At 45.0% G+C, this 14,196-nt stretch overlaps 1 long non-coding RNA gene across 1 annotated transcript; it reads right to left on the reverse strand.

The window, feature by feature from the left end:
• Positions 1-4,844: 4,844 nt before the first annotated feature.
• Positions 4,845-12,095, reverse strand: LOC116269196. Its single transcript, XR_004176648.1, has 3 exons — positions 11,653-12,095; positions 8,484-8,753; positions 4,845-5,878 (listed from the first exon to the last, which is right to left on the reverse strand). It is a non-coding gene; the product is annotated as an uncharacterized LOC116269196 (long non-coding RNA).
• Between the last annotated feature and the right edge of the window lie 2,101 nt (positions 12,096-14,196).

A 14,196-nucleotide genomic window follows, 5' to 3' on the forward strand; every position in this document is an offset into this window, starting at 1 on the left:
CAGGGAGTCCCTCTGGTTTAATAAATCCAGTTTTTCTTTGGGTAGCCACATTCTCCCTCCTTTTGTAGGAGTCAAGCTCTCAGAACCTGTGTCCATGTTGGAACTTCCCCCAGTGTGGATGCAGATATGCAACTCCTGAGTTCCGGCCTAAAATCTTCTGTAGCCTCAGCAATACCCGGGCACCTGCCATCTCACTGAATAGCTTTCTTTTGTGACAAAGGCCACAGACAGCCTTTAGACTATTCTGGAAACAGTAGGAAAAAGTACATATGTTTTTGACTTCTTTATTCTGACTCCACTGATTTTAGCCATAATACTTTAAGGAGCTACTTTTTACTACCCTTACCGTGCTGACTTCTGCAGGTCTGCCCTGTGACCTGTCAGGAACTCCTGAGTTACGCTGCCGGGGTCACCTGTTGCTCCCCTAGCAAGTTAGATGTGTCATATATTTTTAACAGCTTTGTTGAGATATAATTCACATATTATACAATTCACCTTCAAAACATACCATTCAGTGGTTTTGGCCTACTCACAGAGTTGTGCACCCATTTGAGAGCGAACACATGTTCAATTTTCTTTTCAATTTTTTTTTTTTTGAGACAGAGTCTTGCCTTGTCGCCCAGGCTGGCATGCAGTGCCATGATCTTGGCTCATTGCAGCCTCCCGGTCCTGGGTTCAAGCAATCCTTCTGCTTCAGCCTCCCCAGTAGCTGGGATTACAAGCATGCGCCACCACGCCTAGCTAATTTTTGTGTTTTTAGTAGAGATAGGGTTTCACCATGTTGGCCAGGCTGGTCTCAAACTCCTGGGCTCGAGTGATCTACCCACCTCGGCCTCCCAAAGTGCTGGGATTACAGGTGTGAGCCACCGTGCCCAGCCTACATGCTCAATTTTCTATGAACAAAGTCTTTAGTCCTTGACCCAGGGCTGTAGTGGTCTGTCCAAGCTGTTGTTGGTAGAGGGAGTGTGATAAAATGTTTAAATCTCATTTGGTTACCTTGAGTCCTGGAACACACAGTAACTCTCATCCTGTAGTCATCACCTGTACTTGGCTGAGAATACAAATGAAGATTGTGGTGTATTCAAAAGCAGGGTTTTTGTTTTTGTTTTTAATGCCAACAAAACTTCTTTTTGTCTGACTACATTAAAGATAAGACTGACTATATTTATACAACAGAAACTTTGTAATAGATTTTTTCAGCTTTGTGAAATAGAATTTTTGTCTCATCAGGACTGATCGGATTTCCTTTTTACTTTGTATTCCAAGCATTAATAGTTTGTTAGAAGATGGGTATTGCATGTCACTTTTTTTGTTTTTGTAAAATAAAAACATACCTTACAAGTTGTTTTTCTTGAACATGGGTTGGGTGGCTGGAGGAGTGAGTAGGAAATGTAAATGTCCTGGAAGCTTAAACTAAAGAGGAGAACGATTCCACATTCGCAGAGAGGCAGAGAAAAGAGCACAGACTTTGGAACAAGATGGACATAGGCTAGAAACCTCCCACTGCTTGTTGAGAAATCAGTCAATAACTAAAGCCTCAGTTTCCACAATAATAAAATGCATCTAATGATACCCAACACCCCAAGATTGAATGAGCTCAAAAGAGGTAACTCATAAACCATCTCGCTCTGTTGCCCAGGCTGGAGTGCAGTGGCGCAAACTTGGCTCACTGCAAGCTCCACCTCCCAGGTTCACGCCATTCTCCTGCCTCAGCCTCCCAAGTAGCTGGGACTACAGATACCCGCCATCAAGCCCAACTAATTTTTTTTGGTATTTTTTAGTAGAGACAGGGTTTCACCGTGTTAGCCAGGATGGTCTCGATCTCCTGACCTCGTGATCCGCCTGCCTCGGCCTCCCAGAGTGTTTACAGGCATGAGCCACTGCACCCGGCCTGCTTAGGTTTCTTTCGGGGAGCATGAGGCCAGCCACATAACAATAAATCCACAAGTAGAAGCAAAATTAGCTTCTTTGGGTGTGAGGTAGATTATTACAGACTAGATGTGGAGAAAATCCTAGACAATATCAAGGGCCTACCATTTCCCGGGGCCGCTAGATTTTTGCAATCTCTGCTCACTGCAGCTTCAGCCTCCTGGGCTCGAGTGATCCTCCCACCTCAGCCTCCTGAGTAGCTACAGGCATGCGCCACCACACCCGGCTAATTTTTGTACTTTTTGGAGAGACGCAGTTTCACCATGTTGCTGGTCTCTAACTCCTGGGTTCTAGAGATCTGCCTACCTTGGCCTCCAAAGTGCTGGGATTGCAGGTGTGAGCCAGCGTGCCTGGAGGGATTTTTCTGCTTCAGAACTTCATTCCAGTTGAGGGCACTTGATCCCCAAAAATAATTCTCTCAGCTATTAATAGATGAGTTGGGAACGTCACACTTTTCAGACTGAATGCACTAAGTGCCAGATGTTCTTCGTCAGGGTCCTTAGGTAATTTCTAGCCTTCAAACAGGCCCCTCCCTGCGAGTGCTTCCCATGCCAGTATCAACCCCCTGCTCTGTAGCCAGAGCTCTTTTTCTTTTTTTCATGAAAACTTTTCTGGTAAAAGGCAGAAAACCTGCTAACCAAATTCTAAAAGAGGGTGTGGCAGCTCACGCCTGTAATCCCAGCACTTTGGGAGGGCCAGGCTGGAGGATCGCCTGAGGCCAGGAGGTTGAGATTATAGTGAGCTGTGATTGTGGATTGCACCACTGCCCTCCAGCCCGGGTGACAGAGGCAGACCCTGTCTGTTAAAAAAAAAAAAAAAAAAAAAAAATTCTAAAAGAGCTGGAACACTCAGAGCTGTTTTTCTAATACATCTGATGGCACTCAAATGTGTCATCTCTGATGGCTCCTTATTGCTGCCAGGCAGGAGCAATTGGCAGCAGCCCCCACCTACACTCCAAGGCGGATTGTTTATGACCCACATCTACTTTGACTGGGTGGTACCTGGGTTGTACTGGTGGTTAAATATTTTGAACATCACCCCTGCTTATAACATAAAAGTCCAAACTCTAAGAAGGAAAGTAGAAAAGAAAATGCATTCATTTGGCATCTCTGTGTCAAGCCTGGACTTCATGCTTTCATGGCATTGCCTTTTTTCATTTTCAGAACAGTCCTGGAGGCAGCTACTATCCCCATTACAATAGAGGAAGAAACTGTGTCTCCAACAGATTCAGTTAAGTGGCCTACGAGATCCCTAACAGCCCACCCTGCTCATCCTCCCAACATTGTTTCTATTCTAACCACACAAGTTTTTGATGGTCTCTGAGTCATAAGCACTTTCATGCCTCCAGCACTAGAATGTGCTCTCCTCTCTGCCCCTCTGCTTCCTTTTTCACCTCACAGATCCCACTCCACCTTCCACGTCATCCCACTGTGGGAAATAACAGGGTGAAAACAATCCCATGGGAGTACTGCTATGAGTCTTCATGAATTCAACCATATACCGTGCAATGCAACAGACAATCAAGCTTGAAACTGCGGGGCAGGGAGAGGGGTATGTAATGATGTGGAAATGATTTTAAGAATTTCCCAATCACTGACAAAGAAGTAAAATACATTATCAGGTGACCAGGCAAGAACATACTTATGACTTGGTCTCAATCTTAAGGAAGACAATTAACTGGGAAGCACAGAGAAACACTGAGTATTAAGAGATAGAGAAATTGATTTAGGGTTGCAATACAAAACTTTATGAATAATTTAAGAGCTATTCAAGGAGAATTTGGAATATAAACTAATTTTGTCTCAGTGCCAAAGTTAACAATCCCACATAAAACACAATTCCCTATAGAGTAGTTCAGCCTTAACAGTACTTTCACTTTCCACAGTTTCAGTTACCCAAAGTCAACTTAAGTAAAAAAAATTAAATTAAAATTCCAAAAATAAACAATTCATAAGTTTTAAATTGTATGCCATTATGAGTAGCATAATGACATCTCGTGCCATCTCACTCCTTCCCACCTGGGACATGAACCATCCCTTTGTCCAGAGTATCCACGCTGTCTGCACTATCCACCCATTACTCACTTAGCAGCCATCTCAGTTCCCAGATCAAAAAATCACGCTATATGTAGGAATCTGTGCTCTCCATGGTTTCAGGCATCCACTGAGGACTACTGTATAAATACGGTGTGGTGGGAGAATTGATTTCGCACCCCAATTCTATCAGATAGAGAGGCTGGATCAAAGTTCCCCCAGGTCCTGGCAGCTTTCCCGGACTCACGCTATTTTTAAATGATTCCTGCTTAGTTGCTGAAGGATAGCAACATGGACCTCCTTTGTTACTGTGTCTCTCTGATAGAAGGGAACGGGTAAGCCAGAACTGGAGGCTGAGTGGTCAATTCCTCCTGTAACGGTATCATCAATACTACTGTACTGTGGGAAACCGGAAGGATGCCTAACCAATTTGCAGGAAGGGGTAAATATGACGTCAGAGAAGGCTTCCAGGAGAAAGAAGGAATTAGCCAGGTAGAAGGAACAGAGAAGGGAAAGGGAGTTCCAGGTAGAAGGAACTTGTACAACCAAAGGCTCAGAGGGAAGGAGGGGAATCACAAGAAGGTTGGAATGGGGATTACAAAGGGGAAAGGTTAAGAGATAAAGAGATAAGAGATAAAGAGTGGCTCATGACTGTAATCCCAGCACTTTAAGAGGCCAAAGTGGGCAGATTGCTTGACCCCAAGAGTTCGAGCAACATGTTGCTTGGGCAACATGGCAAAGCCCCGTATCTACCAAAACAAAAACAAATACAAAAATTAGTTGGGTGCGGTGGCACACCTCTGTAGTCTCAGCTACTCATGAGTCTGAGGTGGGAGGATCCCTTGAAGCTGGACATGTCGAGGTTGCAGTGAGCCATGGTTGTACCACTGTTTTCCAGCCTGGGCAACAGAGTGAGACTGTGTCTCACACACACACACACACACACACACGCACACGTATAAAGAGGGAACATGTTAGAGAAGCTGGTAGGGACAGATCATCAATAGCATTGCCAGCCATGTTTGGATTCCCCTGAGGGTAACAGGTATCCACAGAAGACTTCTAGCAAAGGAGTGACAGGACCGGACTTGTTCATTGAACACTGAGAAACCCTACCCCAAATCCAAGACAGAGGAACACAAAGGGCTGCCACATTGAGGCCTAAGAGAACCCTTCCGAGTTAGCCAGCTCCAAACTGGGAAAATTGAGGTAGGCAGCTTTGGTTGGGTGCCCTGCACCCTCTTTTCTTGCTCCCTCTCTGCAGTTGCTCTTTCCCCCTAGGCTGCCCACTAGCTGTCCAGGATCCCCAAGAAAGTATCTTCACCCAGGACTCTGTTCGCTGTCCTGCAACAAGCTACCACCCTCTCAGCCTACTCCCTCGCAACCCACTCACTCAGGGAGGATGTAACAAGCACTTACCATGGGTAAGGCGGTGTGCTAGGTCCCGTGGGGAGAAAAACGCAAATACGCAATGGTCTCTACCCTATAAGATCAGGCCCCATAGCATAGTCAGGGTCCTCACTGACCTGTTTTCTGCTAAGGAATGCTAGTAAAAGGGCAAAGCCCAAACATGAGGCTATCTTAGGTATTTACCTGTGTCCTGGTTCTGATTCCATCACTTACCTTCTCTGGGGCTGTTTCCTTGTACAGAAAATAAAAGGGTTAGCCTGGCTGACTGTTTCCAGTCGGGCCTTCTTGAACACTTCCGTCCTCAGAGGCAGTACTCAAGAACATTCTCGGTAGTAAGGGTTAACAGGAATCACATATCCGAAGGTGGCAGGGCTTCACACCATCACTCCGTAACCCAAGTTTTTCTGTTGATTTGTTTTTCTGTTAGCTTCTGGCAGGAGTCACTTGGTGCAGTAACACTGCCTATTTCCTGCTGATCAGAATTTCTAGTTGGCAGCCATATAGATCTGATTAATAAAAAAGGCAAAAAGTTGTTTTTTAAAAATCATGTTCATTAGACAAAAATATTTCAAAATATGAGGGACATGATGATGAAAAGATCAGGAATTATTAAGTTAACAGATAGCTAAAGCTCCCCTCCAAATCTAAAACTCCCACAATTCTAAGCTGATGAAGTACGCTATTACGTTAATTTATTGTACTCATCAGGTAACACGAACTTTTTTTTTTTTTTTTTGATACAGAGTCTCGCTCTGTTACCCAGGCTGGAGTGCAGTGGCATGATCTCAGCTCACTGCAACTTCTGCCTCTAGGCTCAAGCAATTTTTGTGCCTTAGCCTCCCAGGTAGGTGGGATTATAGGCATGTGCCACCACACCCGACTAATTTTTGTATTTTTAGTAGAGACGGGATTTTGTCATGTTGGCCAGGCTGGTCTCCAACCCCTGACCTCAGGTGATCCACCCACCTCGGCCTCCCAAAGTGTTAGGATTACAGGCATGAGCCACCACCCCCGCCCACATGAACATTTTAAAGGGAGATGTTTCACTAATTGTGAAAATTCATGAATAAATTTGGGGAGATCAGAATTTTAAGATCACTTGTTGAATGACACTGATGACCTCCTTAAAGGGTTGACCCAGTGGCCCTCCTCCCCTAGGCCTGGGACCACTTCAGCCTCAGAAACACCTGTCACCATTTTGGAAACTTAATTGGCAATACACTTTGACAGTGCCTTCAATGACATGGAAGCAGGCAGCCGCTCCCATCACAGACCTTGCCCTTAGAAGGTTTTAGGGAACCCAACATTTTGAGGAGAGTCTTCTTAGATGTTTTCCTCAGAGACTACAGCTCCTCGCCCTTCCTTTCCACTGGTTTTAAATCTAACACCGTAGGCAGGTTGAACCAAGGGGAGCACACCCAGACAAGCCCCTTTCCTCTGCCTCCCTCAGGGTCTCTACTTAGCTCTATCATTGTTGTTAGCCCTGACCTACACTTCAGGGTTGGCTTGGCAGAGGCTTTCTGGGGAGCAGGGATAGTGCAAGAGGCCAAAAAAAAAAAAAAAAAAAAAAAAAAAACCCACACTCAACATATAACATTTCTGTGACCAGAAGCAGGGGTGAGGGGCCCTGGGGGGTAAGTTCCTCACACACCAAGGGATTCTCCAGGGGACATTGGCTGCGCATTCTATAATTGAATTCGATTCTGATTCTGACACTAGCTACCTGGAGGTGTAGCAGGACGAGCCGCAGACAAAACTCCTCAGACACTGGATTAAAGAAGGAAGAAGTTTTTTATTTGGCCAGGAGCGTCGGCAGACTCGCGTCTTAAGAGCCGAGCTCCCCGAAAAAGAAATACTTGGCCTTTTTAAAGGCTTACAACTTTAAGGGGTCCACGTGAAAGGGTCGTGATAAATCGAGCAAGCGTGGGAAATGTGACTGGGTGGCCTACATGCGTCAACTAACAGAACAAAAAGTTTTACAATGCTTTTTTTTTTCTCATACAGTGTCTGGGATTTACAGATAAGTAGTTTAGGTTAGGGATTGATGTTATTATTATTACTTTTTTTAACTCCTAGGGCCGGGTGGTGGTGCCAGGGTTGTCTGGCTATTTATCATACTTTTGTTTCTTTCTCTGTTTCCTCCTGTCTTATGAACTAGGCAAGGTGGGAGGAGGAGGGCAGCAGGAGTAGTAGTGGTCTCCTTCCTTAACCCCCACTTTGAGAATTTTCACTAATTAGTGGGAGTTCTCACTTTTAGTTTTACTTTCTGAGTCTCTTTGGGAGACAGAGCGATAGTGCTTTATGTAATACACTTGTGCTGAAGTTTTCTGATGAACCATGGTAGCTACAAAACCTTTTATCATTTGAAGGAACAAGTGTAATACACAGGGGAGCAGCAAGCAACTTTCTATTACCCGTAATATACTTATAATGAGGGTTTTAAATTTTTATAGCTGGAAACTATTTTCTAAATGAAGACCTAGGATCACATCTGTGTTAAACTTGTACAGTCACCTGTATCAACTTTGTCATGTCCTAAGCAGGTTAGTTTTGTCCCTGGGTCTTAAAAGCTTTTTCTTAGCAAGTAACACAGTATTTTTTAATAACAGAAGTTTTTAAGAGCCAGATGCTTGAACTTGGGGCATCTGTTTGGGGAAAGAGTTAGTTAAAGTAAAATTATCTTGACGCATTAACTCTCTTGCTTCTCAAGGCCACTGGTGTCTTATGTTAGCCTTTTTATAAACATAACACGAAGAAACATCCAGACTGCCAGCAATGTTTTCAGCCAACTGAGCAAATAGGCTTTTTCTATTTTTGCTAAAGGAAGAGGTTCTGGTAACTTCTGGTTTATATGTTTAAAGAATGACTGTAAGACTCGGAATTGTTGCTGGGCTGGACGGGTCTGGGTTTCCTAAGTAGTATGTGTACAGTGGGGACACCTTATATGGGTGTTTCTTCTAGCATGGTTATGGGGGGTAACAACAACAAAACAATGTACAGCAAGGACAAAAGAGGTCCTTACCTGGGAAAAAGGTTGAATACAGCGACAGAACAATAGGAAAACAGTATTACAGGAAAACTATGAGTCTTAAGATTTTTAACTACATTTACTTGCTTGATGAGTCCTCAAGCTTCAGCCGTGCATAGACTAGTCAGCTGTTGGTGTGTGACTAGAACAGGGCTTGTTGTCTCCTCAAGCTTCAGCCGCGCGTAGACTGGTCAGCCTCCGGAGTGACCATAGCAGGGCTGTCTCCTCAGCAGCAGCTTGGTCTCGTCTCAGGATCAGCTGGGTTGGATGATCTGCGTCCTGCTGGCTGGTCCGCTTGTCCTGAGCTGCCGGTGTTAGCTGACTGTGATGGATCCAAGACACAACACCTGCAACTTTAACAGCAGTGGGAGTGGACGAGGTTACAGTATAGGGCCCATCCTACATGGGTCCTAGAAAAATTAGAGTTTACTTTAAACAGAGTCACTAGATTTAAGGGGGTGTCAGGCTTATAGGCATTTTCATTTATTTAATTATGAACACTTTGTATGGCTATTTTTAAAGCCTGCATTTGCTTTCTCAAGGTTAATTTCTTTAGTTTCTGGAGGTCACCTTTAATTTGACCTATGATTTGGGGGTGGCCAACCGAACAAAATCTTATAGGGCAAATACATAATTTGTTTGGTGGGGGTGCACCTGACTCAGAGTAGGACCATAGGCAAAAACCTGATTTTATCTTAAATGAGCAAACAAGCACTAGCATGTACCGATAGTCTCCAGCATGGGGCAGTTCTATAAAGTCTATAAGCAAGTTTTCACAAGGTATGGCTCTTTTTACTGTTTAAGTTTCTTAGAGGAGGGGTTCTTCTCGGCCCCCGCTGCCCCCCTGCCCCCATCCCACCCCCAGCCCTTTGTAACTCTATCTAGTGGCTTAGCCTTCAGTGAGACATTGGAATTCAGATACGGCAGAATCTTGCTGTTTTTAACTTCTAATGTGACCATGGGCTCCTGGGAGCCTAATGAGAAGGTATGTAGTCTGTCCTAGTCTTTACATTCTTCAGCTCCTGTCAGATCAGTATTTGGTTCCCCCAAGGTGTGGCAGCCCTTGGCCAATGGCCTCTTTGTCTTGTGGCCTTGGCCATTTCCTTTATTGCCTTTTTGAACATTTACCCTTCTAGTGTTCTTTCTTTTTGCATCTCGCACGATAATCTCTCTCTTGCCTTACCCGGCTCTTGAATCTTTGCCTAACTTGACTTCTTTCATATCTACATCCGTGTCCACCGTCCACGTCCTCTCACATTGCTAATTTCTCTTTTTTTACACTTACTCTTAGTCTGTCTTTTTCTCTTTTCCCGTCTTTCCCAGTTTTGTTCCTTGGTTACAGTTAACATACACCTTGGTGGCCACTTTTCTAGACTAGGTGGTGTTCATGTCTGCAGCTTCTGCTTGATGTTACTATGGGCTTGCTTTACAAATGAAGTATTCACTATATACTGATTTTCAGCAGCCTCAGGGTTAAATGGGGTGTAAAGCCAGAATGCTTTATAGAGTCTCTTATAAAACTGACTTAGGTTTTTGTCAGCTCCTTGAAGCATTTCTGAAATCTTTTTTCATATTACTTGCTTTTTTCTACTAACTCTTAGCCTCTGCAGAAGTGCTTCTCAGTACCTCTGCAAACGCTGAAGCTGAGTTGCATTCTCTGGGTCTTTTTTTCCCTTTTTCCTAGAGTTTACCAAGCTCTTTTCTTTATATAATTTTCCATGCACTTGGAGGGCTAAACAGGCATACCGAGAATCAGTGTAAATGTTTACAGTCTTACCTTCACTGAGTTCTAAGGCCTGAATTAAAGCAATGAGCTCAGCCTAATGACAGTGTGCAGGGTTACCACCGCATACTCTGCACATCTCTCTCCTTGCGGGTCGATGAAGCTGTTCCCGTCCACGTATAGCTCCTAGTCTACTGATGCCCAAGGCTGGTCCCGGAGGTCAGATCTGCTAGAGTAAACTTGAATCCAACACCTCTACACAGTCAGGCTCGACAGGGCTCTAGCTGCCGAGAGCAAGGTGGTGGATTCAGGGTGTTTCCAGTTTAGTAGATCAGTGGTTGAAAAGGGCTGATAGATAAAAGTCTGTTGCTCCCCCAGATGTGGGCCTGGTCATTGTAATAGACAGGTCCTCATCTCCCTGAGAGGCATTTGCATAGCTCAAGCAAGACCAGATCTGAGAAGGCCCACTTGACTATCTTGACTTCCTTCTTTGGCCTCTCCAGGTTCCGATTCTCCCCTTCGAGGTGAGACCTGGGGTGTGTTAGCTCCTGAATCTCGTTTCTGAGGGGGCTGTTGGCCTCGGTAAAGCGGGATAGGCTGGGACATATGGAGAAAGAATTTCTATGATCTCTGGCGGCTCCTGCAAAACTGGTTTCTCTTGCTGTTTCTGGGACTCCCTTTTTAACTCTGTGTCTGCCGGCGAAGCTGCTCTTACTTTTACTTTTGTTTTTTTTTGCAATAAGCTGTTAAATAGGACTAAATTTTTGCTGGTTTTGTCTATATTATATTTAACCATGAGTCAATATAAAGGAATTTGATCTAGGTACACTGGCTGTCCTCCGAGCCCTGTCACCACCTTAAATACATGGCCAGTTGTTTCTTGTCTATAGTTCCTTCGACGGACCATCCAACACCAAAAGAGGGCAGTTCTAATTCACATAGAGATCTTAACCTCTAAGGGGTTAACTTAACTCCATAATCTCCTGCAAAACTTTTCTTAAGGTTCTGTAACATGCATTTTAATAGAGTAAGTTTTGATGATTGGATGACTTTCCTTTTATTTTTTTGAAATTTTTCTTTTTGAAATGTTTTAACACAGTAACTAGCGGAGTGGGCTTACTTTGTGTCTGACCTATTTTTCTCTCGACACAAAACAACATTCACAATACAGGAAGGAAAGGTTAAAAGGTCACTCACTCGTCTAATTTACACTAAATCAAAATCAAAACTAAAACCAGTGTTGTTAAAGGCACACCTGTTCGTCAAGCAATTTAAGCCAAGTCAAAATCAGAATCAAAACCGAAGTGCCAATAAACGCAGGCCTGTTTATCAAGCAATTCAAGTCAAAATCAAAACAAAAACCAAAGTATCAAGCAATTAATTCAAGTCAAGTCAAAAACCAAAACCAAAGTATCAAGCAATTAATTCAAGTCAAAAACAAAAACCAAAGTGCCAGTACAGGCACGCCGTGGGTGATCAGGCCACGTTCCACTCAAATAGAGTGGGCAAGTTCCAAAGACCAGTCTTACCAAGTTTCAGCTGTCCGGACTTAAAGTGCCAGTTCCTTCCCGGTGTTCAGCCACTGTGTTGATCCTCCACGGGGGCCTGCTGTGCACTGCTCTGACCAGGCGTTCCACCAGGGCAAATGCCTACCCGGGAGCGCTCTCAGGATCCGCATCGCTCAATCTGGCCAGAGTCCCCCGCAGGGCTGCTCTACAGGGCAGGCATAAGCCGCCTAAGGGGCTGCCTCGACCATCCGTTAATCACCTCGCTTCCCGATCAGGGAACCAAGAAATGCAGCAGGACGAGCCGCAAACAAAGCTTCTCAGACACCGGATTTCAGAAGGAAGAGGTATTTTATTCAGTGGGGAGCGTCGGCAGACTCGCGTCTTAAGAGCCGAGCTCCCTGAAAAAAAAATACTTGGCCTTTTTAAAGGCTTACAACTTTAAGGGGTCCACGTGAAAGGATCGTGATAAATCGAGCAAGCGTGGGAAACGTGACTGGGGCCTACATGCATCAACTAACAGAACAAAAAGTTTTACAATGCTTTTTTTTTCATACAGTGCCTGGGATTTACAGATAACACAAGTAGTTTAGGTCAGGGGTTGATGTTATTGTTATCACTTTTTTTAACTCCTAGGGCCAGATGGTGGTGCCAAGGTTGTCTGGCTATTTATCTTACTTTTGTTTCTCTCTCTTTCCTCCTGTCTTGTGAACTAGGCAAGTTGTGGGGAGGAGAGCAGCAGGATTAGTAGTGGTCTCCTTCCTTAGAGGTTGTGTCAGATTCTATGGTGTAAGGGCCTGATCCCACTAGACTGCCCCTCTTCAGATGCCAACTGCAAGTAGTAGATTTCACCTACACTTCTTACTCAGCAGCTATAAACTGGGGCTCCCACTACCCCCTCCTTTGGTCTGATTAATTTGCTGAGAAGGCTCGCAGACCTCCAGGAAACATTTACCAGTTTATTATAAAGGATAGTACAAAGGGTACAAATGAACAGCCAGATGAAGAGATGGATAGGGCAAGGTGTCAGGGGTGCAGAGCTTCCATGCCCTCTCTGGGCAATACACCCTCCTGGCATCTCCACATGTTCAGCAACCCTGAAGCTCATCAAATCTTGTTGTTCGCGTGTTTATAGAGTTTGATGTCCAGCCCCTCCCCTCCCCCTTTTCTGGAGGTTGAAGGGTGGGGATGAAAGTTCCAATCCTCCAATCACTTGGTTTCTCTGGTGACTGGCCCCATCCTGAGGTTATCTAGGGCCCCTATCCTAAATCACCTCCTTATTATAAACTCAGGTATTATTAAAGGGACTCATTATGAATAACCCAGGAAATTCAAGGGTTTTAGAGGGTTGTATCAGGAATCAGGGACAGAGGCCAAATATATTTCATATTATAAATAATATGATAGTTAGCTATGTCACACCCTCATCTCAGGAGTCCACGACGGTGGTATAAGATCAAGAAGATCTTAGCACATCTAGCTCTGAGAAGGCATTGGGAGTGAGGCTTCAAAGTTTCTGCAAAGTGGAAGGATTGGGGGCGGGGGTGGGGTAACAGATCACCTGTTCCCAAATCCTTCAAATAATCTCTTGTTATCAGGGAGATTCTTTGGTAACTTTGGCTTCAATCAGCAACCAGAATATTTCATTGTAAAGGCCTGAACATTATAAAATCAAAGTTTGATACAAATTGTCCTTCAAGACGCTTTCAAATTGACCCAAGACATGACCTCAATACCTTATACTGCGTTCAAATCTGCCGTGTCCCTTTGGAAAAGTTTTCTCTTGTCTCTCTCTAAAAGACAACCGCATTTTCCCAAAGCTGTGCTCTTAAGAGTTGGTAAAGGGACGATTTGGTTTATTCAATAATCAGATTAAGAAAGTTATCCCATTTTTTGTTGTTGTTGTTGTTGTTGAGCCAGAGTCTCGCTCTGTCGCCCAGGCTGGAGTGCAGTGGCCGGATCTCAGCTCACTGCAACCTCCGCCTCCCGGGTTCACGCCATTCTCCTGCCTCAGCCTCCCAAGTAGCTGGGACTACAGGCGCCCGCCACCTCGCCCGGCTAGTTTTTTGTATTTTTTAGTAGAGACGGGGTTTCACTGTGTTGGCCAGGATGGTCTCGATCTCCTGACCTCGTGATCCGCCCGTCTCGGCCTCCCAAAGTGCAGGGATTACAGGCTTGAGCCACCGCGCCCGGCCAAGTTACCCATTTCTAAGGCATCAGAGCACGAATCTTAAGCTGAGGTAGCCCTGGGACTACATATGCCATCCTCTTGTATCAAGATGGAGAAGACTGCGGAGGTTCGGGGAAAGAGCCCAGTAGAAGGACCCAACCTAGTGAGAGGAAAACAGACATCTGGTGACGGCACCAGCCTCTAAGCTAGGGATGCAGGGACAGGCCTCTCTCTGCCTAGCCTGAGACAGGAGGAGGAAACTGAGGCATTCACACTTTTATGGGGCGATCACAGTTCCTGCAGAAGGGCAGAGCCGGGGCAAAGGAACCAGACGCATAGTCCCACGCCTACCCACTTTCCCCTCCCCTCCCTCCGCGGCCCCGCCTCCAACAAGCCGC

This window comes from Papio anubis, chromosome 1 (genome assembly GCF_008728515.1).
Source record: "Papio anubis isolate 15944 chromosome 1, Panubis1.0, whole genome shotgun sequence".
NCBI lineage: Eukaryota > Metazoa > Chordata > Mammalia > Primates > Cercopithecidae > Papio > Papio anubis.